This window comes from Anomaloglossus baeobatrachus, chromosome 4 (genome assembly GCF_048569485.1).
Source record: "Anomaloglossus baeobatrachus isolate aAnoBae1 chromosome 4, aAnoBae1.hap1, whole genome shotgun sequence".
Taxonomy (NCBI): Eukaryota; Metazoa; Chordata; class Amphibia; order Anura; family Aromobatidae; genus Anomaloglossus; species Anomaloglossus baeobatrachus.
Window position 1 is genome coordinate 613,724,647 of NC_134356.1, and position 26,750 is coordinate 613,751,396.

General features: G+C 48.5%; 1 protein-coding gene across 1 annotated transcript in view; it reads left to right on the top strand.

Moving 5' to 3' along the window:
- Positions 1 to 14,981: 14,981 nt before the first annotated feature.
- Positions 14,982 to 26,750, top strand: part of RNF181 (ring finger protein 181) — a 63,631-nt gene continuing 51,862 nt past the window's right edge. Inside the window, exon 1 of the mRNA XM_075346241.1 lies at positions 14,982 to 15,001. The gene's annotated coding sequence lies outside the window, so the exon portion shown is untranslated. The remainder of the gene's footprint in view (positions 15,002 to 26,750) is intronic.

Consider the following 26,750-nt stretch of genomic DNA (forward strand, 5'->3'; position numbering starts at 1 on the left):
GGATTGTGTCCTACAGCTGTGAACAGAGTAATCCTGAGATATCAAGCCAGAATCCCAGGGTTGGGTGAGCGACACCACAAACTACTGAAATATGAAATTGTGTAAAAATGCTAAAGATAAAGAAAATATTTGTGTCCAGCTGGTAAAAGTAAAATTCTGGAGGGGCGTCCTGTGCTCTGAGACATCCCCCAAGAAGGCTATCACCATCACTTCTGAGAGGAGAAGGCTTCTGTCATACAGGAGAGGCATCAGCTGGAGTGGACTTCAGCTTCACGAGCAAAACATCAAATAATACGTAAGTGACTGTGACATGTTTATATCATTACAAATGTATTGTTATCGCTTTTTATTGTCATCCAGTGTCCTTATTGTCAGAAAATGTTTTATTAGTATGATTGTTTGCCTATTTCTACTTTTTAGCTCAACAAATTGAGACAATAACAAATATTAATATTTATCTATTTATTTATTTCAGTACAAGATGGAGCAGAGTCGGGACCAGATCAGACCCAAAATTGTTCTAAAGGGAGAAGTGGACGTGTTCCACCACCAGACGCCTGGATCTGTGTCTGCAGCAGCTCAGACCCCCATCTTATAGCCCCTCCGCCTGGTCCCCCTGTGCAGCCGCCTCCAGGCACCATAGTTTGGAGCAATCTGAACTGAGTGGTGCTGGTCATGGCGGGCCAAAATCTCACCGGTACACCGACCATTATTCTTTTTATTTCATGTTCCTGTTTTTTTAACTACATATGCTTATGTATATCTTCATTTTGTTTACTCCCCATTTGTTTGTTTTTTTAATGGTCTGTGTATATAAAAAAATGATAAAAAAAAGATGATTGTGTTTCTGCTCGTTATTTTGTATTAGTCCTACATCATCTTTGAAAAAAAACATGGTTTCATAAAAAGACTGAGATTTCCTTTGGCTGTTATTAATTTCATTGATAAAATAAAATAAACATAAAGTTCAGGGGTTGTCAGGTCTAAGGTCACATTTCACATTACACAATTCACCCTCTACACTGTCCCTCTACTTCATCTCTCTCACACTGCCCCTCTGTATAATATCCCCACACAATGCCCTTCTGTATAGTATCCCCACACACTGCCCCTTTGTATAATATATTCCCATACTGCCCCTCTGTAAAATACACCATCATACTGTCTCTCTATATAATATGCTCCCACACACTGCCTCTCTGTACAATATACACACACAGGGCCAGCTCCTGGTTTTTCTGGGCCCTGGGCGAAAGAGTCTCAGTGGGCCCCATCCACACATAGAGATGCACAGATACATACACATACAGGCATACATACACATACATATTTAAAGAGGAATTCACAAAAACACAAATAAATAGACATAAATCTAGACACAGTCACATACATAGCGCACACAGATACATTAGAGATTTCTAATATGGGGAAGCCGGCAACAGCCTCATTCACATCCCCCACTTGTCTCCATCCAGCTCCTCCTGGGCATGTGTCTGTGCCACGCTGATTGGTGGTCATCACTAACAGATATGACCGCACATAGAGCACACTGACACTGCTGTATATACAGTACATCACAAGAGAGGCTGGGGACATATACATTACTGGGGGCATACATATTACTGAAGAAAGGGGTATACAGCAATGAAAGGGGGGCATACAGCTCTAGAGGAGGCAGTGGCTCTGGGGTGGGGGGACAAACAGCTCTGGGGGTATGCAGCTCTGGGGTGGGTGGGTGACATACAACTCTGGGGGTTATACTGAACTGGGGTGGGGGGACATACAGTTCTGAGTGGGTATACAGCACCAGGGTGGAGGGGACATACAACTCTGGGGGTATAGTAGTATGCAGCCCCCATATTCCTCCATATAGTGTTATGAAGCCCCCATAATCCTCCATATAGTATTATGTAGCTCCCATGTAGTATTATGCAGCCCCTATATTGCACTATGCAGCCACCATATTGCACTATGCAGCCCCCATATTGCACTATGCAGCCCCCATATGGCACTATGCAGTCCCCATATGGCACTATGCAACCCCCATATAACATTAAGCAGCCCCCATATAGCACAATACAGACCCAGATAGCATTAGGCATCCTCATGTAGTATACAGCCCCCATATAGCACAGTGCAGACCCAGATAGCATTAAGCACCTTCATGTAGTATACAGCCCGCATAAAGCACAATGCAGACCCAGATAGCATTACGCACCTACATGTAGTATACAGCCCCCATAGTGGTCTGTGGTCTGACCACAGTGATTGAATATATACTCACTTTTCCTCATATCCCTGCTGCTCCGGTCTCCTCAGCGCATCCACTGCTATCACTCTGACCTCTCAGCAGGCGCACAGTGTTGATGTCATTGCGCTTCGCTGCTGAGCTGTCAAAGAGCCGACAGACACAGCAGGAGAATGACGAGAGAGGCAGAGCCCGGCTACATCTCATCATTCATTGCTTTCAATTGTATTGGCAACTGCGATGCCGATACAATTGAAAGTGCGATCCTCGGCGTTGGGGAGGCCGGTGACAGTGTGGGCACCGGGCCCCCCTGAGTAGTGGTGACTTGTCCTGCCACTGTGAGTGGGCCCTCCTGGCAGACCAGGGCCCCGGCATTTGACCGGGTTTGCCAGGTGCTGACGCTGGCTCTGTACACACACACTGGCTCTTTGTACAATATACCCACACATACACACTACTTCTCTGTATAATACACCCACACACTGCCCCTCTGTACAATATCCCCCCACACACTACCCTTCTGTATAATATGTCCCCCACACAGCCCCTCTGTATTCCCCCAATGTATCTCTACATAATATCACCCACACACACTGTCTCTCTGTATAATATCCCCACACACACTACCTCTATGTACAATATAACTGCACCTTGCCCATCTTTATAATACACCCCCACACTGCCCCTCTGTATAATATCCCCCCACACAATATCACTCTGTATAATATCCCTCACACACTGTCCCTCTGTTTATCCACCCACACACTGCCCCTCTGTTTAATATCCCCCTACACATACTGCCTCTCTATATAATATCACCCCCACACACACTGTACTTCTGTATAATATCCTCCTACACACAATGCCTCTCTAAATAATACACCCCACACACTGCTCCTCTGTATAATACCCCCAACACACTGTCACATGAAGCTTTGCTCAAAACTCCCCAAGTGTCATGACGGTCAGTGCTCAGTTCCAGATCTGCTCCATCTTCTGATATTGGCAGCAGCCTCTTATTCAAATCAATGAGGAGGATGTGCAGTACTCGCCTGCATACAGTATTAGAAGATGGAGCAGATCCGGAATAAGCATTTCCGACCACCTGCACCGAGAGTAGCTGATAAGCAGGGGTCCCGGACCCTGGCAGATCAGACACTGATGACCTATTCTAAAGATAGTTCATCAATGTTAAAGCAATCTTACAATTTATGAATTGTTACTTGTGTACAGGATCAAAACTAATAACAGCACCAGAACCACCGAAATTCATCATCACCACCACCAGCAGTATAGAAATTCATCATCAGAAATACAGAAATTCATCACCAGATCCACAAGTAAAGAAAATCATCATCAGAACCACTAGTAATACAGGAATACATCCATATAACACCATCAGTTCAGATACACAGCATCACAGCCACCAGAAACACCTCACTAGAACCACCAGAAATACAGAAATTTATCACCAAAACCACTATCAGTACAGAAATACATCCCTACAACCCCATCATTTCATAAACACAGCATCAATACAGAAATACATCATCAGAACCAGAAGCAGTACATGACATGGTACACCAATTGTAATGTCAGTTCAGACCCATATACTGTACATTTGTATCACATGAACCTACAACTTCCAGTACATCTTTAAAGGGAATCTGTCACTAGGTTTTTAACACCTAATCTTAGAGCAGCATAACGTATGGGCAATGATCCTGATTCCAGCAATATGTCACTTACTGGGCTGCTTAGTGTAGTTTTGATACAATCACTGTTTAATCACCAGTAAATTATTATTAGAGGACTACTGGGCGTGCTGCAGGTAGTCCAGCATATTGAGCTCTGTAAAACTGCTAGATCTGCTGATGAGAAAACATGGATTTTACCAAAACAGCAACAAACAACAAACAGCTTCATAAGTGACACATCGCTGGAATCAGTGTCTCTGTCTCTACATCATGCTGCTCTGAGATGGGGGAGAAAACACCTGGTGACAGTTTCCCTTTAACAATGATAAGGAGATACTTGTGAGTTTTCAGTCATCATCAGTCTGCAGATCATACAGGAACTACAGTAAGGCCTCGGTTTCACTTGTGTTTTGCACGGACGAGCGTAATGTGATAAAACATCGGATTGCACTCGCACCAGTGTAAAACTATGCTGCAGTGTCTATCTGCGATTGATTTCTCATGCCATATTGGCATGAGAACAGTATCACTGCATGCTGATTTTGGCAGCGAGTCCCGGCTCACACCCATACAAGTTCTATGTGTGCATGTGAAATATCGCACTGCACTCAGATGTCATCAGAGTGTAGTACGATGTACGCAGAGACAGACCGCAGAGAAGAGGGAGAAAGTGCTCCCTCTCCTCCGCAACTGTGATCCGATCGCAAGTCGCATCCCCTTCCCCCATACTGAATAAACAGATATTTGTCCCTCCCCATCCTCTCTCCCACCATTCTGTGTAAACAGATACTTCCAGCTCCCCATCCTCTCCCCCACAATACTGTGTAAACAGATATTTCCACCTCCCCATCCTCTCTCCCACCATATTGTGTAAACAAATATTCCTCCTCCCCATCCTCCAACTCCCAATACTGTGTAAACAGATATTTCCCACTCCTCATCCTCTTTCCCACCATACTGTGTAAACAGATATTTCCCACTCCTCATCCTCTTTCCCACCATACTGTGTAAACAGACATTTCCCACTCCCCATCCTCTCCCCTAATACTGAGTAAACAGGTCCTTTACACTATGTTGGTGTACAGAATGGGCGCATCATGTCCCTCATGCGAATCAAGGGACAATGTGACCACCACTGAATTAATTGTCTATAAGAGTGGTGGTCATACATGAGCACTGCTGCTCCAATAAAAGTGAATAAAGGTTATGTGTCAAGGTCGTCTCTTGTTGAGGTTAGTGACAGGCTCAGGGTCTCTTTTATCATCAGAGGCCTTACACATTAAGCAGCAAGCTCATTTACTCTGCTCAGGTGATTTCTTTGCTAACCACTTCCGGCCTAGATATAAACCCTCTGCTCACATGAGACGTTGCTGGTTATTCAGTTCAGTTTGGAGAGAGGCCTGGAGCAGTGAGGAGGTGCTTTCTGCTACTGCTTATGTGGCGCCCAAGGACCTGGTCGCCACAACAGCATTGCCCTCCCAAAGGGTTAATGCTGAGCCTGGAGGTAATTGGGAGGTCCATTGGCCAGTAAGTTTAACATCCAACGCAGTTCTCCCTCTGGCCAGCAGGGGGAGCTCTGAACCTGGAATTCCAGGGAGCCTTCCTTAAGTCTGACCTGAGGGAGGAAGTAGTGGTCAGTCTGTAGAGAGAAGTGATAGCAAGCAGACGCAGAGTGTCCTGTCCTGTGGATCTGGGGCCTAGAGCTGGAGCAGCTTGGCCCAGGGAAGCAGGAGTAGCAGAGAAGCAGAGAAGAGACTCGGACATCGGAGTCTGTGGCCACCAGGGCTTAAAATACTCCCTGGTAGCCGAATCCGAAGGGAAGGAGAGCTGCAAGCATCTGGCCCATAAACAGCCCGAAGGTACAGCTGCATCATCAGGGCCCGGTGTGGACTCCAGCAGGGAAGTGTGAAGCCCCACCAGTATTGTGTCGGTGCATTACCTTCAGGGACTCCACGTAGCTGGATCTTGTCACAGGTAGGAGATCTTCTTTTAGGATTGTCGTGACGCCACTCTCAGAATTGCGGTCAGTGGGGACCGCCACTGCAGGTTAAGGGATGCCTGGGGCTGATGGTGGGTGCAGCCAGTTGTAATAGCCTCCTGAGAGTGAGGCAAGCCCCAGGGCCCTGTGTAGGTGTGTAGAACCACAAGGCGCAGACTAACTCCACACAAGCAGAATGTCTTTCAGGGGTTTTACTCACTGTTGATGGCAGGGTGAGTAACCCGGGCGTAGCTGGGATGAACCAGGCTGGAACCAGGTATCCTTCAGGCTGACTGATGAGGGTGGCTACCGACTCGCCTTCCTTAGCCCTTCTGTGGTTTGTGGTAACCCCGACTTTTAGTCCCTATGGGGGTCACCCAGGGAAGTAGCTGCTCCCCTCGTTTGTTTGCCGTTTGCTTGTCGCCTGGACCAGATCACTCCAGCTGCTTGCCTCCTGTGAACTATGGGCCCTAACTGTGGCTACGTGGCTGCGGCTTTTGTGGTGTTGTGGCGTGGGCTTTAAGGGCCCCACACCGGCAGGTTTAGCAAGGAAAGGTGGATCTATCCCCGCATCGGGATCTGCCGCCCGTTTGGGCCTGGTACTCCCTGACAGTCTCCGTACTTTCCACTACACTGCTCTCTCTCCAGCTGTGTGTGGTGTTCGGGCAGCACTACCAGGTGACCGTTCTCCCCCGTCGGTAGTCACTGCGCGGACGCTGTTAGACTGTAACAGCTCCAGGGTCTGCTTCTGCTCTTCCTGAGCTGCACACTAAACTGGCTCACTCGTGGGACCTGCTCTGCTGCTCCTGTCTGAGCTCCACTTCCATGCTCCTCACTCCTCCACACTCTGCTTCAGACTGTTTACTCCTCCTTCTCTTTTCCCCTTGTGCCTGCCTACGCCACCTAGCAACCAGGCTCTCTACCACACCCCTTGAGTGGAGATGGAGGCTTCGCCCCCTCCACTCCTCAAGTGGAGGTGAAGGCTTTGCCCCCTCCTGGGATCCCCAGGGGTCCTCCCAAAGGTACATGTGTGAGACCTGATCACTATGCGCCTGTGTAGTCACACCTCGGTCAGCCTTCTGGATTACCTGTGTTGCACTGTCCCCAGCATGGGTGCAGTACTCAGTGGTGCCTGACCAGGTCAGGGGCGCCACAGAAGCACCAGAGAGGGCCTGTGCAGCCTACCACAGAGGGAAAGGGACGTACCACCGGTCCCAGCAGCAAGAGGGCCATTGCTAAGCCAGAGAGCAGGGTCCTATAACAGTAAAGAAAAGAACAGGAGTAGGCCTCATACTCAGCTGGCCAGAAAGATCACCCCAAGTACTTCCAGGCCGACCGGATCCCCTTCACCACCTGTGACGGTCTCCCAGGACTGGACTGTTCTTAAAGTAAAAGAGGAGAAGGTAAAGAGACTGTTGTTTGTGCCTGGTTCTTTCATTGCCTGTCGGCCCTGCACCGTGTTATCCACACAACACCATAGACTTTCACGAGCACCAACAGTGTCCCCGGGGCACCGCTCCACCTGTGGAGAGCAGTACCACCATTGCTGCCGTATCATCACCCCGGAGGCCTCACACAGCAGCGGCGGCTTAATAGCCGCAAACCACAGGTGGCGTCACGAAACAAATACTTTAATTGCTCCCAAGTCACCAGCCATATTTAAAACTGACACCCACCAGGGCCACGGAGTCGGGCCCCGCCACCACTGACTACCCCCGGACTAGTCCGGCCCGGCACCGGGTGTCCCATAGCCCTGGGGTGGGCGAATCAATTTTGGCGTCACGAACAGGATTTCGTGCCCGGCGCCCACCGGGTACTGTGCGCCTTTGAAAAGACTGTGTGTTTACTGTTTGAACACTGCCACCGCCATTAGCTTCGCTGATTGCAGGAAGAAGGGGGGCATGCCCGAAAAAGAGAGCAAAGGGAGCGCGCCATCAGAGCGGAGGGTCGTTAACCCCGCGCTACCCGGAAGAGATTGTAAAAAGAAAGCGGAGCCTGGTATGGTTCACTAAGGGGGAGGAAGATGTCCGACACGGAGGGAGAGCCGGTGGCTGTAGTAGTTCAAGACGCAGCAGCGCCGGCCGATGTAATCCCAGTCGCCGTCGCCCCAGCCCCCGCAGTAGCGCCGGTAATGCCGATCACAATGCCGTACATCCCGGGAGCAGAATGGCTGCCGCAGTACTCCGGGGAGTCACATACCCTGAGCGACTTCAGAGAAAGGCTGCACAGCTTGTTCCGGGTGTATCCGCTGACTGAGAGCCAGAAGGTGGGCATACTAATGGGGCAGCTAGCCGGCGCGGCCCAGTGTGAAGTGAAGTCCTGGCCTGATACAGATAAAGGGACAGCAACCCAGATACTGGCCAAGTTAAAAAGTACTTTTGACACCCGCACCGCAGCAGAAATAAAGATGAGATTCTTTGGGTGCAAACAACGGGCCACAGACAGCATAAGGGACTATGTCTTAAACTTGCAGGAGGCCCTGAAAGCAATTAAACAGGTGGACCCAGAGAGTGTACGTGAAGAAGACAAACTCCTAACTGAGCAGTTCATAGAAGGGCTCCTGTCAGACGCCCACAGGACCCAGCTGCGTATCATGGTCCTGCAGAACCCTGCTCTGGACTTTGCAAAGTTTAAGGACCAGGCCATCCGGGTACTGAGAGAATCTACACCGAATGACCCAGTACCCCTCTGGCCTCTTGCTATCACGTACCCCGGGGTGGTGCCTGCAACACGAGCCGCTGCAGGGGCTGAGGCGCAGTCCCTGGATAAGGATCCCGCTGCAGAGCTCAGACAGCAGGTCCAGGAGCTGACCAAGACTGTAGCTGCCCTTGCCAAGACCGTGCAGTCTCTACAAGTGACCCCATCGCCTGCAAGAATCGAGTTAGCCTCCAGCCCAGATGACGTCCCATGGATGCGACAGAGGAGGATTCCGCCGACCCGAGGAAAAGACACAGACCGGTATGATTCAACGGGACAACCGATCTGCCGCCGCTGCAGCCAGGCGGGCCATATTGCAAGACACTGTCCTTTAAATGGGCCGAGCCTGGGGCCAGGAGCCGACCCCCAGGTGTAAGGAAGCCCGGCTCAACCCCCAGTCGCAGCAAGTATGTGGGAAGACGTCCGGTCCTTCCTATTGTGCTGGATGGGATCCCTTTGAATGCCCTCCTGGATACGGGGTCCCAGGTAACAACCATCCCTTATAAACTGTACAAAAGATATTGGGCTGATTCAGAAATTGACCATGGCCCAGATGATGATTTAACAATTGTGGCCAGTAATGGTCAGCCCTTGCCTCAAATTGGGTACAAGGAAGTAACCATTAAAGTGGGGCGGGTAGAATTGCCATGTCAGGGGATGATAATTGTAGATATTGATCGCAAAGAATCTGACCCACTGCTAACCATTGGTACAAATGTGATGGAAAATTGTCTTGCCGAAGTGATAATTTTGTTGCAACAGGCGTCTGAAACTGCCAGCTCCGGGCAGCAGCGTGCCCTACAGAGGGAGATCAGAGCCCTGATGAGGAGGCAGCAGGTAGAGCTGGCCGGAGGAGAAATTGGCAGTGTGAGGGTAAGTGACCCCCTCCCCATTGCAATACCCCCAAGAAGTGAAATGTTGATATGGTGTCGGGCAGCAATAGGCCTCAAGGGTCAAGATTACCAAGCCTTGGTAGAACCGGTGTATTCAGACAGCAGGCCTGGAGTCCTGATAGCCAGAGGGGTAGCAGACGTCCGCAAGGGAAGACTGCCCGTCCGTGTCCTGAATTGTGGGGAGGAGGAAGCCAAATTGCCCCGGTACGCCACTGTAGCAAAACTGTACACTGTCAGTAACAATACCATCAAAGCAGTGGAACCCTTGATCCTGTCCGATCAGGCGGAAGACAATGGCTCCAAGGGACAGCTGGAGGACTGGTGCCAAAAATTACATGTGGGCACCGACTCCACCCCCTCACACCAAAAGCATGGGGTTTACCTGGTGGTACAGGAGTACGAGCGGGTCTTCAGCAAACACCCCCTAGATTTTGGGCAGGTAAAAGGGGTTAAACATCAAATCCCCACAGGTGATCATCATCCCATTAAAGAGAGATACCGCCCTGTACCCGGAGCACAGTATCAGCGTGCCAAAGAAATGTTACGGGAAATGAAGGAGGCTGGGGTTATCAGAGATAGTTGTAGCCCCTGGGCAGCTCCACTAGTGCTCGTAAAGAAAAAAGATGGTACAATTAGAATGTGCGTAGATTACAGACAAATTAACCGCATTACACATAAAGATGCTTATCCACTACCCAGAATAGAGGAGTCACTAACAGCCTTAAAGTCAGCTAACTATTTCTCCACCCTGGATCTCACCAGTGGGTATTGGCAGGTTCCCGTGGCAGAGGCGGACAAAGAGAAGACTGCATTCACGACACCAATGGGTCTCTGCGAGTTCAATGGTATGCTGTTTGGTCTATTCAACGCCCCAGGGACATTTCAGAGATTGATGGAGTGCTGCATGGGCCATCACAACTTTGAAACCGTGCTATTGTACCTGGATGACGTCATAGTCTACTCCAAGACCTACGAAGATCACCTGAGGCACTTAGCAGAAGTGTTTGAGTCCCTGTCGGAGTATGGCCTGAAGATAAAGCCGTCCAAATGTCACCTCTTGAAGCCAAAGGTACAGTACCTGGGTCATGTGGTCAGCGCAGAAGGTGTGGCACCTGATCCGGAGAAAGTCACCGTAATCAAGGACTGGCCAAGACCCACCACGGTAAAGGAGGTGCGGCAGTTCCTTGGGCTGGTGGGCTACTACCGAAGGTTCATTGATGGTTTCACAAAGATAGCAGCGCCTCTTCAAGCTCTCCTGGTGGGCCAGCCAAAGCAGGCTAAGAAGCAGAGCCCTCCATTTGAATGGAACTGCCAAATAGAAACATCTTTTGTCCGGCTGAAAGGGGCTCTCACGGGAGAAGAAATTCTGGCCTACCCTGACTACAGCCAGCCGTTTGTACTGTACACAGACGCCAGCAACATGGGACTGGGAGCAGTTCTGTCCCAGGTGCAGGGAGGCAGAGAGAAGGTGATAGCTTACGCCAGTAGGAAGCTTCGTCCCACAGAAAGGAATCCAGAAAGCTACAGTTCCTTCAAGCTGGAGTTCCTCGCTATTGTTTGGGCAGTGACTGAACGCTTCAAGCACTATCTGGCATCGGCCAAGTTCACCATCTTCACGGACAACAATCCGTTGACACATCTGGCAACAGCCAAGTTAGGTGCGTTGGAACAGCGATGGATGGCCCGGCTGTCTAACTTTGACTTTACCATCAAGTACCGGGCTGGCAAGAAGAATAACAATGCTGATGCGCTGTCCAGAATGCCTCACTTACCCGAGTCTGGAGAAGACCTGGATGAACTCGAAGAGATAGAGTTACCGGCTTTCCACCACCAAGGTGTTTCCCAGTGTGAGCATGCTGTAGGAGTGAAGCGCTCGAGCCAGCACGAGGTCTCGGTCAACCCATTACTCCACCATAATTGGGAAGAGACACAGAACGGTGACCCGGCCGTGCGATTGGTCAAAGAAAAGCTAGCACAAGCTGAGACCCATCTCGGTCCAGACGCTCCACAAGAAGCCCAGCAGTTGTGGAAGGAGAGGGGACGACTGTTCACCTACCAAGGCAAGCTCTGCAAGAGATATGTCAACTGGCGAACGAATGAACTCGTCTGGCAGATAGTGGTCCCACAGAGGGATGCTCCAATGGTCCTAGCAGCTTACCATGATAAAGCAGGACACTTCAGGTGGAAGAAGTTGGAGACCCTACTCCGCGATCGGTTCTACTGGGTGCACATGAGAAAGATGATCGAGAAGTGGTGCCGAGACTGTGGTCAGTGTACCCTGAGGCGGTGTCCCATAGCCCTGGGGTGGGCGAATCACTTAGGTGTGTGTGTTTATGAAGGTAGTCTTTTTTGGTTATTTTCTCCATGTTACCCCTCCCTGTACACCTTTTGTTGTCCCCTATTGTTGGTAATAGGTGTGAGTGTGTTTTGTTTTAACACTGTCTATCAGTCATATCGGTGGGGTCTTGACTCCTGTCCTTGCCCTCCCTCTGGGTGGTGGCTTCTGATGGGGGTCTTACCATCAGGGTCAAGGACAGGATAGCGGGAGACGTTGGGGGCCCAGACCTCGCACCTTTAAGCATATCTCTGGGTTGAAGGATAGCCTAGAGACGCTTAGTTTGAGGGCTAGCGCAGGAGCTCCCTTCCAGTCACTCCCCCCCTTTTCTGTCATTTCGGTGACATAATGTCTGTGCACTAACACTCTAATCACATAGAGGGATTATATTCCTCACACAGAGGGGTTAGACTCCCAACACAGGGGTTAGACTCCAGCTCTCATGACTATTGGGGGTCCCAACAGTTCTTTGGCAGCTTCCTCTACAGTGAGAGACTGATGTGCTGTTGTCCAGGATTTGCGCTGTGCCCCTTCGTTTTTGGAATCAGTGACGGTCTTGAAGATCAGATCCCTAGGTGTCAAATGTTATGGCATCCTGTGAACGCTAACATGAGGATACAGCATTTTGAAAATGCCCTTTAATGATACCAAAATCTATTGATATTGAAAATTGATAAAAACTGAGATGTAAGCATCTATGGATAACATATAGCAGTGTTATATTTCAGAGTAATATGGTTAGGGGTTGGCATTTGGCTGTATTATTTTTCGCTGTCCTTCGTCTGCTCCAGTTTTCTTCAATAGCAGAATTCTGACCGTGCATCACACTCTTATTCTTCTGTACCTTCATTGTGTCCATTCTCCCTCCGGCTTTGTATGGGTCATGTGCCCATTGCCCTGCAAAGAGAAAGCCACCATTGTGTGCGTGCCAGTGAGTCATGAGAAAGAAGCCGAGGACAAATGATGGGACGTATCATGATGAAGTTGGCAAAAATGAAGGGGCGAAGTTACAGGAAGTGACAGAAAGGACGGAGTTATCACGGAAAATACACATTGGGTGATATGTGGGCGAAGAATAGACGTCATGTCACCCACAGAAAAATAGAATCAGTATGCATAATTGTAAAGAGGTTTTCTCATTCATGGTTTATCGGCAGAATGTAACGTCATTATCTGAAGCTGCTAAAGATCACGAGACCGTGCTGAAGACCAATGCTTTGGCCAACTGCGAGGAGGAACACATTTTTAGGCTAAAGGGGCTTTACAAGCAGCGACATCGCTAGCGATGTCGCTGGTGAAAGCACATGCCCCCATCGTTTGTGCTTCACGGGCAAATCGCTGCCCGTGGCGTAAAAAATCGCTAGTACACGTCACACGTTCTTACCTTCTTAACGACGTCTCTGTGGCCGGCGAACAGCCTCTTTTCTAAGGGGGCGGTTCGTGCGGCGTCACAGCGACGTCACACGACAGGCGTCCAATCAAAGCAGAGGGGTGGAAAGCAGCCGCATGAAAGTCACGCCCAGCTCGTTGCTGGAGGGCGCAGGTACGGTGTTGTTCGTCGTTCTTGGGGTGTCACACGTAGCGATATGTGCTGCCTCAGGAACGACGAACAACCTGCGTCCAGCACCAGCAACGATATTTGTGAAATGGATGACATGTCAACAATCAAAGATTTGGTAAGTATTTTGCATCGTTATCAGTCGCTCGTATGTGTCACACGCAACAACGTCGCTAACAAGGCCGGATGTGCGTCACGAATTCCGTGACCTCAACGACATCTCGTTAGTAATGTCGTTGCGTGTAACTGGGCCTAAACAAACAAGTTTTCCTAACGGCAAGCAAATAGAAAATGATTAAATGGACTAAACCCAGTCACTTAATCTTTGTCTCTGGGTGCAGTCTGGTATAAAAAAAAAACAAAAACAAAACTGCTGTACTCACCATCTCCAGGTCCAGCGCTCAGTCTCCACTGCTGCTCTCAGTATTTGCCATTGCCGGCGATACTAAGGTCAAGTCAACAATATAACCAAATCAAATCCGATCCAATTAGTGAGATTGTCCCCACTGAGTGGGGCGTTCCATCCACACTGATTGCTAGCCGGACTATCAATAGTACGTTGGTGCCACAGCCAGTGCCAGACCCCAGGATCAACTTCAGAGACTTGCCAGCGGACTTGAGGACAGTGATTTCAGCATGATTGGTGTTTTTATTGTGTTTTATATACAAAATTGCATCTGAGGGCAAAAATTTCCTGGAAGGGGACTACCTCTTTAAAAATTGAAAAAACAAAGTATGTCAGAAATAGTGTATGAAGTTTTTTGCAATCCACTTGAAGAACCCTGTTAGGCCCTGTGTTTATAACATTTCTGCAGTCCTTCTCTAGCAAAACCTATGGGGATAAAAAAAATGCTGTGCGCATACTGCGTTTTTTTGTCCCTGCGGGTTTTGCTGCGGAATTTCCTCTGTGGAATTAATGAGCATGTCACTTCTTTTCCGCGTTGCTTACCATAGATAATGGTAAAAAACCGCAGGGACCAACCTGCGGAAAAACCGTGGCAAAACCGCACACAAACCGCAACAAATTGCGGCAAATCCGCATACGGAATTCAGGTGTGTGTTTTTTGCGGTTTTTTTTTGCCACAGGTGCGGAATTCTTTTAGAGGTTCCAGAATTTTCTAGTGCGCACAGGGCAGAACCTGTCAGGTCCAATATGTACACAGAACCACGAGCAGTTCTAAGTGTATATCGCTAATCCCTGCCTAACTGTCCCTGTATACACTAGCATAGATAAAGAGATCTTTATAAAAAGTATTTCTAAAGACCTTTTATCTTATGCTAATGAGCGAGGGGACTAGTCCCCTGGGCATTAGTTCCCCCGGCTAGTCAGCTCCATTAGCATGTTAGTACGCCCCTGTGGGTGTGTTAACATGCTAACGAATGTGCAGCGTCACGGGATGATCTCACCTCTCCGCTGCCATCGCTGCCCGAAGCTGGATTTCTGCTCAGTGCGTATGATCCCGGAGGTTCGGTCATGTGCACTATGAAGCCGTGTGTACTCGTCCCGGCTTCAAACTGAAGTAGTGCACATGACTGAAAGTCTGGGATCATACGCACTGAGACGAAATCCAGCGTCAGACGCAATGGCAGCACAGGTGAGTGAGAGCATCCTCTGACACTGCACATTCGTTAGCATGTTAGCACGCCCACAGGGACCCACAGGGGCGTACTAACATGCTAATGGAGACAACTAGCCAGGGGAACTAACATCCAGGGCACTAGTCCCCTCGCTCATTAGCATGCGAAAAAAGAATATAAAAAAGATAAGCTTTTTCTAAAGATCTCTTTATCTATGCTAGTGTATACAGGGACGGTTAGGCAGGGATTAGCAATATACACCCAGAACTGCTCGTGGTCCTGGCTGCATATTGCACCTGACAGGTTCTAGGTTCCCTTTAGCTTTCCAACATTAGCTGTATATGTCTGGCAGAAGTTGGAGGGAGTCGTATGTAATTGCCACACAGCGTTTTACACGAAACTCACAGACTGTCATAGCGGCATCAGATGCTGTTCCTATTGCAGATTCTAACAAGCAGGCTAGCAGAGGTTAACTCTTGCTAGCCTGTCTATGAATGAACATACAGCTGGTCAACGCCTGAGTTTCCATGTGTAGATCAGAAACACTAGAAAAACAATCAGGTGAAATCATAGAATCATTCTATGATTCTATGATTTCACCTGATGGTTTCTCTAGTATTTCTGATCTACACATGCAAACTCGGGCGTTGCCCAGCTGTATGTTCATTCATGGACAGGCTAGCAAGAGTTAACCTCCGCTAGCCTGCTTGTTAGGCTTCTGGGATCACAAGTTAAGGAAGCCAATCACATCTGCTCCTCTAATACTTAGGTTGGAGGGGATCTTCCACCCACGCCAACTATAGTTTCTGCTGTGTTGGTCTGTGTGCTGTGGTGTCCCAGATTTGCTGAAGAGAGAATAGCCTGAGGTTGGTGTTGTAGAGTTTACCCGTCATCTTGTTGTTTCCTCCCTGCTCTTATTTTCTTTCTAATCTCTTATTGTCTTATACCTCTGTGTGCATACTGTTTGATAAGAGTTTTGGTTTCCCCTGTTTGTCTATTTCTGTGGGTTAAATCACATTCTTGTCCTGACACAAGATACTGCAAATATGCCAAGAATGTTTCCAAAAAATTAAGGACAGCCTGGGAAAATTTAAGAAAGTTGGCATGAATGGGAATCTTGCCTTAGATCTGTCTTGGTATCACTTTGAAAACTCTGGAAAAGCTTCAGGAATGTTTCCCGGTAGCTTTGATCCCCCATGTGACCTCCGATTTCATCCACATGTAAACTACCCCTTTTATTTCAGCCAGGTTTTCATTTTTTGGACTATCTGGAATATGTTATTATACTTTTGATTCATGTTTTGCTCATGTTTTCTTGCTCAGACATTTCTCACCTGCAAATATAATCTTCATAATTAATTTTATTTCATGACGGTAATTCTGTTTTTCTTTTTAAATATAAATTTTGGAAATTTTTATTTTACTAGGACAGGAGGAAGTAATGACACTATAGAATGGGGCTGCTTATATTTGTTCCTCTAAGCCAGTCGGTGCCAAGTACTTACCGTAACAGGTGGCGCTGACTGCACCCAGACTAATAAAGGAAGATGAAATATGGAAAGTCCCTTATGTATGTCAGTAATAGTAAAATCAATTGCCTGCAGGATGAATGACAATTGTGAGAAAAGTCACCCTGAGTACATAGTAATGGATGATCATTGTTCTTGGCACAGAATACAAGGAACGAGAAACAGCCCTGATTGTGTAACTTGGCAGTGAGTGTCACTAAAGTGTTTCAGGATGTAGAACTCCCCTCTATAAGAAACAAAGTCGTCAATATACCTGGACTATCTAAAACTTAGAAGTGTTAGTAAATCTGCCCCTTGTGCTTCTGTTTGTAGCATTTTTAGGTTCAGTGTTTTTTCATAACTCAGTGTGTGCTCAGTACTACATTTTAGGGGCAATTTGCTCCCATAGATTTTAATTAATTTACTTGACTTTGGATATGTTTTGTGCTAAATTATGATACATTTTTTGTGACATTTTTCATGTTCTCAATCTCCTGAATAAGACAGGAACTGTTCAATTCCATCAAACGATATACAACCCCTGGCAAAAATTATGGAATCATCTGGCTCTGAGGATGTTCATTCAGTTGTTTACTTTTGTTTAAAAAAAAAGCAGATCACAGACATGGCACCAAACTAAAGTCATTTCAAATGGAAACTTTCTGGCTTTCAGAAACACTAAAAAAAAATCATGAAAACATAATGTGCTAGCCAGTAACGTTTACTTTTCAAGACCAAAAAGGGGAAAAAATTATGGAATCACCCTGTAAATTTTCATTCCCAAAACTAACACCTGCATCAAATAAGATCTGCTCGTTAGTCTGCATCTAAAAAGGAGTGATCACACCTTGGAGAGCTGTTACACCAAGTGGACTGACATGGATCATGGCTCCAACACGAGAGATGTCAATTGAAACAAAGGAGAGGATTATCAAACTCTTAAAAGTTAGAGTTGGAGCCAGATTGATGAAGAGTACTGTTTGTCACTCATTAGGTCCATGCATCAGAGACTGCAAGCTGCTATAAAAGCCAGAGGTGGTGCAACACAATACTAGTGATGTATTGGAGGGTTCTTTTGTTTGTTTTTCCTGATTCTATAATTTTTTCCTCATAATTGAGTGATTCCATAATTTTTCCCCCTGTTTGGTCTTGAAAAGTAACCCTTACTGGCTAGCACATTATGTTTTCTTGATTTTTTTTTTAGTGTTTCTTAAAGCCAGAAAGTTGACATTTGAAATGACTTTAGTTTTGTGCCATGTCTGTGATCTGCTTTTTTTAAACAAAAGTAAACAACTGAATGAACATCCTCAGGGCCAGGTGAGTCCATCATTTTTGCCAGGGGTTGTTTAAATGCAAAGTGCCCCAGAAAAAGCAGCAATACGTGCCAAAATAGGCAAAATACCCCATCACCCAAAAATCACGTTATACTAACAGAGGATATTTCACAAGAAATGCATATTTTGAATGCCACCATTTCAAAGAGAACATTTCTATCACTGGAATTTTTAATTTAAACTGACCACCTGCTCTAATTGGAGCCTGTCCACTGATTCTGGAACAGTATTTCTTTTACTTCTGTGCCCCTCTGTTCCAAAGTTATATACCCTTGTAATAAAAGTGCACATTTTCTTTTCAACCAACTGGGCATGTACTACAAAATTAATATTCTGTGGGAGTTTGATTTTCTCCTCTGGTGCTGGCCAATCATAACACGGCAACTTCTGTGGTCTACACCCTGTTGGTTGAAGGGAAAATTTGCACCTTTTATACCAGGGGACATAATTTTGGAACAGAGGGGTGCAGAATAAAAATAAATACTATTCCAGAATCTTGGAGCAGCCGCAAATGGATGAGGAGTATGGGTAAGATCAGGGTCAACTGCTAATAATTGGTGCTGTAGGGAAAATAAGTACTATCATATACAGTATATATATATATATATATATATATATATATATATATATATATATATATACTGTATATGATGTATCTCCTCCACCAAGCCTTTCCATCAAACTTGATGGTTGCTCACTCTCCCCAGTCTCACAAGCTCGTTGCCTTGGAGTAACTCTCAAATCTGCTCTATCCTTCAAGCCACACATCCAAGCCCTCTTCACCTCATGCAGACTACAACTCAAAAATATCTCCCGGATCCGTGCTTTCCTTAATCAAGAATCAGCAAAAAAATTAGTGCATGTCCTCATCATCTCCCGCCTCAACTATTGCAACCTCCTGCTCTCTGGCCTCCCTTCCAACACTCTTGCACCCCTCCAATCTATCCTAAACTCTGTGGCCCGCTTAATCCACCTCTCCCCCCGCTATTCCCCAGCCTCGCCACTCTGCCAATCCCTTCACTGGCTTCCCATCGCCCAACGACTCCAGTTCAAAACATTAACCATGACATACAAAGCCATCCACAACCTGTCTCCTCCTTACATCTGTGACCTAGTCTCCCGGTAGCTACTCGCACGCAACCTCAGATCCTCACAAGATCTCCTTCTCTACTCCTCTCTTATCTCCTCTTCCCACAATCGCGTACAAGATTTCTCCCGTGCCTCCCCCATACTCTGGAACGCTCTACCTCAGCATATCAGACTCTCCCCTACCGTGGAAAGCTTCAAGAAGAACCTCAAGACCCACCTCTTTCAACAAGCCTACAACCTACAATAGCCCTCAGTCCTGTAGACCACTGCGCAACCAGCTCTGTCTTTACCTATTGTACCATCACCCATTACCTGTAGACTGTGAGCCCTCGCGGGCAGGGTCCTCTCTCCTCCTATACCAGTCTGTTTTGTACTGTTAATGATTGTTGTACGTATATCCTCTTTCACTCGTAAAGCGCCATGGAATAAATGGCGCTATAATAATAATAAATATTAATAATACTAATAACATATATATATACGATATATATATATATATATATATATATCCCCGATGTAGATATGAAAAGGTCGCACTCCAAGTCAGGGAAAAGGAATTTCGTTTATTCCATGATCACATCACAGGTACAGGTAGTGAGGGAGGGTGAGGGTGTGCCACGCCGGACGACGGCGGCCGTTTCGCAAGTAGTCTTGCTTCTACGGGTCCAATGCGAAACGGCCGCCGTCGTCCGGCGTGGCACACCCTCACCCTCCCTCACTACCTGTACCTGTGATGTGATCATGGAATAAACGAAATTCCTTTTCCCTGACTTGGAGTGCGACCTTTTCATATCTACATCGTGGATTTTGTATTGCCTTTTCTTTGGGACACGCACCCAGGTGGAAGCACAGCTTGTCAGCCATACAGGATTCAGCGGTGCCCGGTATCCTCAACTCAGCCTTATATATATATATATATATATATATATATACAATGTACTGTATGTATGTACCCCAAGCACTCGGCGTAAATAAGGGAGAAAAAATTGGCTTGATGCAAGTGAATTTATTGACAGACTGCAAAAAGTGGACCTTATCTAGAGCAACACCTTTTCGTCTTTTACGCCATTTTCAAGGTAGTTGCGTCATGCAAAGATACAAAATAACGCGGGTCACATCGGACGACCGTCTCTGAAAGTTTTGACAAGGTGCTTCACATTTTGCAGAATAAAGTCAGCGTGGTGGTGTGTAAGTGGAACAGGGTAGAAAGAAGCGCCTGCAGAGGATCCCCAGGGGAAGCGGTACATGCGGTGGCAATGGCAAATGAAGGAGGAACGCAGTTTAAATTTAAAAATCCAGTGAAAGAAAGGTTCTCTTTGAAATGGTGTCATTAAAAAGATCCATTTTTTGTAAGACTCTGTAAGGAAGTCCTTACAGGGTTTAAGATAGTATATAGATCACATGGGAGGCTGGGGGCTAAAGTGTATATGACGCACCCCAGGGCTTTGGGGTACTCGGTCCCGGGCCTTGTATTCACTAGGACATATCACGGGTGGCCGTTGCCCAGTTCCGTGACCCTGGTGGTGGCTTAAAAAGGAGGATTATAAAAGGGAAAAATAAAAATAAAGTGTTTTTCGTGACGCTACTTGCGGTATGCGGCTATATGGGGAACACCGCTGCTGCAAAGTCTCTAACTGCTGGGGCTGGCGGTATTGGGCAGCTTGGATGTGATGGCTCTCCGCAAGTAGAGCTAGGCCCCAGGGGAGGATGATGGTCGTTGTAGTATATAGATGCAGAGGTGTAGGAAGAATTAAGACAACACAGGGCTGCGGTTTAACTTGTGCTTTACTCACTGGTTTGGAATGGCTGCTACCCGGCTGGTGCTGTTCTTTACCAATCCGGTATTCCCTTTGTTACAGTGCCGGTGTAGTGACCTGGTGAGCTTTACTTCCTTGCACCAGTCTGTAGTTGGTGGGTCACCGTGGCCTGGAGCGTTTTGGGGTCCCCTCTGGTTGTCCTGGCCCATATGGCATGCAGTTTAAACCTCTCTTGGGTCGGACCTCTGTCCCCGTTCCCAGGTTCCCTCTTTGCTGCTGTGCCCCGGACACTAACATCGGTAAAGTCCTTGATGGTCCCCTCACCGGGCAGATTTTTATCAGGTGAGCCTGAAGCGTCTTCCTGAACTAGGGCTCTGCACCCCGCCAGTGTTCGGTCCAGTGAGAACTCACACCGTACTCTCCTTGGCAACCGTACTCCTTTTACTCAATCAGTCACTTTCCACTCTCCGTTTGTGTACTAACTTCTGACTTAACGTCTTACTAACTGCACGTCTAATTGACTTTTGTCTGACAAGATGTCCGTCTCCCATCACTCCACTGACTAGGTGGCTATCCATCAGGTCCATCTCTAGCCTGTTACCCAGTCTGGGGAAAAAGGGCTTGAATTATGTGTGTGTTGTGTTGTTTACCCGCACTGGTCTTCCAGGAATCCGGGGTTAGATGTAGTACCCTGTGGCACCTGACACTTAGGGGAGTCACATTCCCCCTTGGAAAATTCCAGCACGTTCTCGGGCTGCAAACATAAACAACAAATTATCACTTTTTTTTTTAATATGCAGATAACTTGGTAACTTTCTTCCCATGCAAGGGAGGCATTTTTCTTGAATGTTTCAATAAAACATTTATTTACATGAGGCACCTCTCCTGCCACCCACAACCTGGAATCCCTGGTCTCCTCTTCGAAAGACTTTGTTGCAGAATACGGGTCCTCTTTCTAAGACTTTCCGCAGTATTACTTTAGTAGTTTGCACAACTGGTACAACTATTTACATTTAAAGTTTTTGCTACTACCAGTCCAGTAGCTGGTGGTCCATTTTTATCAAACATTATATTAACATATAGATTTAAACTAGAAGGAAATCAGAAACGGGTAGCAACCTGGTTTCAGCTACCAGGGAATTTGAAAAGTGGAATCCAGGTCAGCTGCCTTCCTGGGATCATTAAACAGGGTTTGGGTGCATTGATCCGGTGCACCCCTACTGCCACCTGGTGGTATTGGTGAGATTGGTGCTGGGAGGGAAGCGGGGACTGGTGATGCTGCAGCGGCCCCTGCTGGATATTACCAGCCCCGCTCCCCATAGTGCCAGGTATACGAGACCACATCACCCGGGTGTAGGTCTCGTTCAGGGTGTCCTTTTGGGAGGTGGGCCCTCACATCCCGCTGGGAGACAAAGACCCCTTGTCCCAGTCCTGGCTCTGCAATGAAGCCCCACCCCTTTACAAAGTTAAACTGGTCCACCACACCCTGATACAATGCCCCTCGGGCCTTGCTACTTGCCCGCTGGAGGTGCTGCTTCTCCTGGAGGTTACGGGCCTCCACCTGTGCCCTCCGGGTCTCCCGCTGGTCCTGCTCCTGGGCTAACTGGTGAATCGTGGCCTGGCATGCATCCCGGACCTCCTTGTGGACAACAGCCCTCTGCCTGGCTATCACCACTCCCCACGCCGGGTCTGGTCTGGAGGACTCCGGGTCTGGAGTCGGACCTTCCCGATCCGGGTAGTTTGCTGCCAGGTCCCCGGTAGCGGCTTGGGGCAGTACCTGGTCATCGTGAAGCGAAGTGGCGTCCTCCTCTGCGGCTCCCGGTGGCGTTGCGGCCTGGTCTATCACGGCCGGGTCAGGCGGTAGTGCGGCCTGGTCCTTCGCAGCCGGATCTGGCGGAGGTGCGGCCTCGTCCTTCACAGCTGAGTCTGGTGACTGTGTGGCCTGGTCCTTCACAGCTGGGTCTGGTGACTGTGTTGCCTGGTCCTTCGCGGCCGGGTCTGGCGGCGATGCGGCCTGGTCGAGGGAGGATTCTGGTAGACAGGTCGGTGAGATCAGGGAGGACTCTGGTGTCGCGTCCTGCCTTAGCAGCTCTGCAAGCGGCACCCGATTCTTGTGGGCCCGCATAGTTGCCACTGTCCCCATCATGCCAGCTCTCCATTCCTCTATTTGTTACAGCTGCTTTGCCCGCATCGCCCAGCACAGCCGCTGGACCTCCGCTTCCAGCCTCTCTGCAGTCCACATCCCAGGACGGCTTGGTTCACTTCCCCAATCTCCTGGAGCAGACATTCTCCCATTCTTCCCGGAAACATTCTGCAGTAGGGTTCCAGTTTTCCTGCACTAATTTCATTTTCACATTGCTTGGTCACTCCCCTGGGATGGGGTTTTACTTTGCGCCTTTCCACAACCGTTCTTTGTGTGTCGCAGTTAATTTTCTGTCACACAAGATGGCGGACAAATCCACAAGTTCAGTCACAAACACAATCCACAAGGCGCACATCACCCGATGTTACCGGGTCTGGTCCAATCCTGTTTGTGACGCCAGAATACTGACGCACCCCAGGTCCTTGGGGTACTCGGTCCCAGGCCTTGAATCACGGGGACGTTTCACGGGTGGCCGGTGCCCGGTTCTGTGACCCTGGGGTTACTTAATAAAAAGGGGATGATAAAAGGGGAAAAATAAAAATAAAGTGTTTTTTGTGACGCCACTTGCGGTATGCGGCTATATGGGGAAAGCCGCCACTGCAATGTCTCTCACTGCTGGGGCTGGTGGTATTAGGAAGCTTGGGTGTTATGGCTCTCCGCAAGTAGAGCTAGGGATGATGGTGGTTGTAGTATGGTGATGCAGACGTATATGAAGAATTCAGACAACACAGTGGCTGCGGTTTAACTTGTGTTTTACTCACTGGTTTGGGGTTTCTGCAACCCAGCTGGTGCTGGTCTCTATTTTCTTCATTCCAGTGCCAATGTAGTGACCTGGTGAGCTTTACTTTCTTGCACTCCGTCTGTAGTTGGTGGGTCCCCGTGGCCTGGAGCGTTTTGAGGTCCCCTCTGATTGTCACAGTCCTGGCCCGTATGGCAGGCAGCTTGAATCTTTCTTGGGTTGGACCTCTGTCCCCGCTCCCAGGTTCCCTCTTTGCTGCTGTGCCCCAGACACTAATGTCGGTAAGGTCCTTGATGGTCCCCCTCACCGGACAGATTTTTATCAGGTGAGCTGAAACGTTTTTCTGAACTAGGGCTCTGCACCCCGCCGATGCTCGATCCAGTGAGTTCTCACACCGTACTCTCCCTGTCAACCGTACTCCTTTTACTCAATCAGTCACTTTACACTCTCCGTCTGTGTACTGACTTCTGACTTAACGTCTTACTGATTTCACGTCTAATTGACTTCTGTCTGACAAGATGTCCGTCTCCCATCACTCCACTGACTAGCCCCTCCTCCTCCCGGGTTTCTGACTAGTGGATTGGATAAGTCCCGACCAATAGGTGTCCATCCATCAAGTCCATCTCTGGCCTGTCACCCAGTCTGGGGAAAAGGGCGTGGATTTGTGTGTGTTGTGGTGTTTACCGGCACTGGTCTGCCAGGAATCCAGGGTTAGATGTAGTACCCTGTGGCACCTGACACTCAGGGGTGCCACATATATATCACTGCAGACCCTGAGGGCTACAGTATATACATCACAGGAAAGACTGATGGCATACACGTTACTGAGGGCCATACACGTTACTAAGGGGCATACACGTTACTGGAGGGGCATAGACATTACTGGGGGCATAGAAGACATTACTGGGGGGCATACTTGTTACTGGGGGGCAGACACGTTACTAGGGCTCATACATATTACTGAGGGGCATACACATTACTGAGGTGGAGGGCATACATGTCTGTGGGCGCATTCAATTACTGGGTCCCCATACTGCTCTGGGGGCACTTATAGCTATAGGGTTCTCATACAGCTTGGGAGTGGGGCATACACTGTGCTGGGGGACGCTGGCAGCGCTGCACCTCCTCTCTTCGTCGGTGGGATAAGAGCACATCTTGCACTAGCTGCGCCCACAAATGAACTCCAATACACGTGCATGCAGCTGTCAGCAGTGACGGCTGCATGCAAGTGCTGGTTTAAAGGGCCGGCAGCCGGCAGAGTGCGGTTGCTCACCCAAGCACAGCTGACGATGTCGAGTGGTCCCCCCTAGCTGTCCATGGTCCCGCAGTGCTGACGCCGGCCCTGCCCCCATGTGACATTTATATTATATGAACAAAATACATTTAAAATTATGATAAAAAATTCCTTAAACTTGATCCATAAGGTCCCTGTGTCTCATTATTATGTTTTTTTCCACATATTTTCTGAACTCTACCACTCACTTAAAATCATAGACCACAGTTCTGACCATTTTCCCAATAAACCTGTTTTTTTTCTCCCCATGCTCACACTTGTGAGGAGCATCATCGGCGCCAACAGACCTCAGACTTAAAGTGTGTCTATAATATACACAGAGACTTTGGCTGTGAACAAAGATGGCTCCATACCTCAGCTTCATCAGAGTGTAATTTAGTGTTTCCCAAACTCAGTGTACATGGAGGACTGTTGTCCCTGTTAGGCTACTTTCACACTTGCGTTGAACGGTATCCGTTGCATTGCGTTGTGTAACGGATGCAACGGATGTGTTGCATATAGTGACACAACGGATGCAACGGATGCTGCAAAACAACGCAATTCGTTTTGATTTTTTTTTTTTTTTTTTCCCGGTTTTACCAGCGGCAGACTATAGTGAACGATCAGCTGATCGTTCCCTGCAGCCGGCCGCTGGGTGATCAGCTGATTGCTCCCAGTAGCCGGCCGCCGGGTGATCAGCTGATCGCTCCCGCCCGCCGGGTGATCAGCTGATCGCTCCCGGCTGCCGGGTGATCAGCTGATTGCTCCCAGTAGCCGGCTGCCGGGTGATCAGCTGATCGCTCCCGGCCGCCGGGTGATCAGCTGATCGCTCCCTGCAGCCGGCCGCCGGGTGATCAGCTGATCGCTCCCTGCAGCCGGCCGCCGGGTGATCAGCTGATCGCTGTCACTTGCCGGCGCCCGGGCATGCCGGCGGGCGGGCGCTCAGCTGAGCGCTGTGACTTGCCGGCGGCCGGGCATGCTGGTGGCCGGTCATTCAGCTGAGCGCTGTCGCTTGCCGACGGCCGGGCGCTCAGCTGAACGTTCGGCCACCGCGAGCCAAAATAAAGTTTGATTTAAAAAAAAAAAAAAAAAAAAAAAAAAAAAAAAAAAAGAGCATGCGCAGTGAAATCCAGAGGATTCCGCTGCTCAAAATAACGTTACATGCTGCGTTCCTCCCGCTGGGCGGAAGCAACGGAGCGTCGCCCAGCGGAAGCAACGCAGCTCCTTTTGGTACAATCCGTCAACCATACAAGCCTATGGGAAACAGCGGAATCCGTTAACGGATTCCGCTGTTTCCCAAAAGGGCGGATTGTAACGGAAGGAAAATAACGCAAGTGTGAAAGTACCCTTAGGCTACTTTCACACATCCAGCTTGAGCTCTGCGGCTCAATCCGGCTGTGCAAGCTATGCAACGGATGCGGTGAAAACACCGCATCCTTTGCATAAGTTTTTCCTGTGTGGCCAGTCCGGTTTTTGCCGCTTGCGGCATGCTACTGAGCATGCACAGTGGCAAAAACCGCATGCAGCGGCCGGATGCGGTTATTGCCGCATTGCGCCGCATCCGGCCGCCATAGGCATGCATTGAAAAATGCACCGCATCGGCCGAATGCGGCGCGATGCGTTTTTTTTTGCCGCACGAAAAAACGTGCCAGGCAACGTTCCATCCGGCCGCCGCATCGGCTAAATCTGCCGCATGCGGCAAAAACCGGACGGAACGCAAGGCCATGCGGCACTAATTAAAGTCTATGCAGGAAAATCGCAACCGGCAGCAAAAAAAAAACGGTTGCGATTTTCCTGCAAAGTGCCGGATTGTGCCGCAGAAGAAAAACCGGAGGTGTGAAAGTAGCCTTACTCCTCACCAATCCAATCATCCACTACTACCGTTTCAACTCCTATCACATGTACAGATGATAATGCTACAGC